Raw genomic sequence first — 3,163 nt, forward strand, 5'->3', positions numbered from 1 at the left:
GGCTTTGTGTTAGATAATTTTGCGCAACTGTAGGCTAACGTAAGTGTTCTGAGCACATTTAAGGTAGGCTAAGCTAAGCTATGATGTTTGGCAGGTTAGGCGTATTAAATGCATTTTCAACTTAAGATATTTTCACCTTATGAGGGGCTTATCAGACCTAACCCTATTGTAAGTCAAGGAGCATCTGTATGTGATAAAAATCTATGTTGAAATAGGCCAAAAGAGCTCTTTCAACATGTGTAAAATAGAACTTATAAACAATAAGAAAGCATCGGTCATAGTTTAACTGACTATTTGAGCAATAGTGTGTGTGTGCTACACTCAGTGGCATCTTATATTTGATGATGTGGCAGCAGGTCTCGTCTTCAGCTAGAACGTTCCACTTGGTCAATGCCCATGTTGTACCAGTTATTAAGAATTTGGCCTCTCACTTTTGGCTACTGTGGTTGGCTCTTTGGTGGAGGCGAGAGTCTGTCTGTTCCTCACTTCTAGGGTCTCCCACAGACTCCACCACGCATCCTCTTCTGAGTAAAAGACACCCCCCAATTCGGTGCCGAGGCCTTCTAGGATCTGGTCCCGTGGGGCTGATATTTGCTGGGGGAGGATGACAGATGCGGAGCAGCTGAGCCCAGAGCAGAGGTCAGCGGAAGGAGTGAGGGACAGGGTCGGGCAGTTCCATGTTCCAATGTCAAACTTCCTTCCTCGCCACGCCAGGACTCCAGGATCTAGGCAGAGGGCCTAAGGCCAGCTTCCCAGAGGGACACACACACTCATGGTCCCCTCACCTTCATGGCTGCCCTTACCCTCACCCAAGCCTAGGGCTCTCCTCTTTCTAATCCTAATCCATCTAGGGTCGCTCCGGGAGGAGCAGGGACATGAGAGGTCCTTAGGTGAAGGTGATGCCCAGTGTGACTCCTCCTCCAGCAGGACCCCATCGGGAGCTGCCTCTCTCCCCCCAGGACCCACTCCCTTCTCCGTCCTTTGCCGCTAGAGAGAGACAGCTCTTGCCCATAAAGGCTCATTCCCCATGGGGTCTCAGGGTCCTGGTCTCCCTTGAAGGAAGTACCCTACCCCTTTGTCCCTTCTTCAACCCTGGACACTGGCAAGGTGCCTGGGAAGGCAGTAGCTAAAGGAAACAATGAGCTAATAGAGATGAAAGCCCCAGATAGGCCAAGACCTTCATTCTTCACTCACCAAACCTGCATCAGGTGCCTGCCATGGGCAGACTCTGAGCATGCAGGGGGGAGAGTCATTGGGCAGAGATGCTGGACCCAGCTGGAGGCTGCCTTTGGTGATGCCCTGAGTCAAAGGGGCGATTCCCACAGGACGCAGCCCAGAGGTGCCCCTGGAGCTCACCTGTCCTCTCTAGTCCCCACCTCTAGCCTGGTGCTCCTGTCCTTCCTCAAGGGAAAATATGGACGTGCTCAGGTGAACTGCAGCTCCGGACGCCCGAAGGGGAAGAACCGAATCCCCACAGAACCAGGAGCAATGCTGGGCGTCAGGGCAGGAAAGTTGGGCCTGGGGTGATCTGAGAACTGGAAGCGAACACCTGGGATCCAGGAGGGAATCAGACCCTGACAGAGGGAGAAATGAGGAGTCTGTACCAGGGGCGCAAACTCTAGTGCCTCCAGGATAAACGAAATGGGGGAAGCTGGAATAAGACAGAAGGGAGAGTGCACGTTGCACCCACAGCAGTCCAGTTAAAAAAGAACCTGCCAGGCTGAGTCTTAAGGTCACCCTTGAATGAAATGAGTCAGCCCTACAAGAACCCCAGATCTGAGAGCTGGAGAGTGAATTCCATTACCAGAGGGAGAGGAAATGGCTCCTGGGCCGCAAGTGCAACACAAGCCCTCTGTGCGGGGGTGGGGAGGGGGTGGGGAGGTGGATTTCCAGGCAAAAGAGACTGTGTGGGCCAAGGCCCAGAGGTAGTAAATGGCTTGGATTGTCTGGTGTAAGATTTGAAGCCAGGATTGGGAAAGGCAAGATGGCTAGGAGATGGGCTGGAGCCAGACCACAAAATGGTAGGTCAGAGGATTTGGACTCTGTCCTAAGAACAGATTCAAGCTGGAAAGTGAGGTAAGCATATTTGCAGTTTAGAGTGAGTCTGCTTGCAGGAAGATGGATTTGCAGGGCCAGAGTGGCCACAGGGAGAGCAGGAGGCAGCTGTTCTAGAGGACTTGGACGTGGGGCACAGCCGTGGGTTAGAGAGAAGGGAATGTAGGCAGAGGATACGGCGTCTGCAAAGGCAAGGAGGGCAGAGGGAGCCCGATGGTTCAAGGCAGGCAGAAGGGTTGGGTGTGGCTGTGGGTGGGGAGATGGGCATGGACAGTGGAAGCGGGATCTCACCCCTCACCTGGCCTTCCCTTGTCCATCTAGCTACACTTCCTCCTTTCCTGGCAAGCCTGGGACCAGGCTGGGGTTATTTCCCCTGCTGTCCTACAGCCAGTGTGAAGCTCTTTCAGCAAATGTGCCCATCACATTGGTTTCTTCGTGAAGATGATGTGCTGCTGTCAGTATATGATGCGTCCTCAGTGCTGGCTGGTGGATGAAAGGAACAAGCAGCGACCAAGGGCCCTTGCCTAGCATGTGTAGGTCTCTTTCCTCCTGTGAACGCTTGTGAGAGGGGGGTGTTGGCATCTCCATATTACCATGAGGAAATTGAGGCTTTATGAAGTTAAGAGAGCGATTAGGGTCAAACAATAAAATGGTGGAGCAGAGTTTGAAATCTGTGTCATTCATTCATTCAGTTAACATTTACTGAACACCTGCTATGTTCCAGGAGCCATTCTAGACGCTGTATATGCAACAATGAGTAAATGGATAAAAATCCCTGTCCTCATGGGGTTGATATTCTAGTATGGGGTTAGGGAGGAATAGACAATGAAAAGTTCTTAAGGAAAAGTATGTAGGCTACCCAACGTCAACTCCCCTCACAGCCACCAGGGGACACTGCTACCACACGCCGCCCCGTCCCCTCGGCCTGCGTCTCCCTTCTGGATTCCTAAGGCGACAGGCAAGGAGGCTGTGGTGCTAAGTACAGCGTCTGCTCAAGAACGAAAGCTGAGGAGGAATTTGCAGCGCTTTTTTCTTCCACCCACTTTCAGAAGCTTAATCCCCTCATCGGATCCCCACCCAGCTGCCCAAGGCACCGGTACCGCAGTGA

Source organism: Lemur catta, chromosome 2, assembly GCF_020740605.2.
Source record: "Lemur catta isolate mLemCat1 chromosome 2, mLemCat1.pri, whole genome shotgun sequence".
NCBI lineage: Eukaryota > Metazoa > Chordata > Mammalia > Primates > Lemuridae > Lemur > Lemur catta.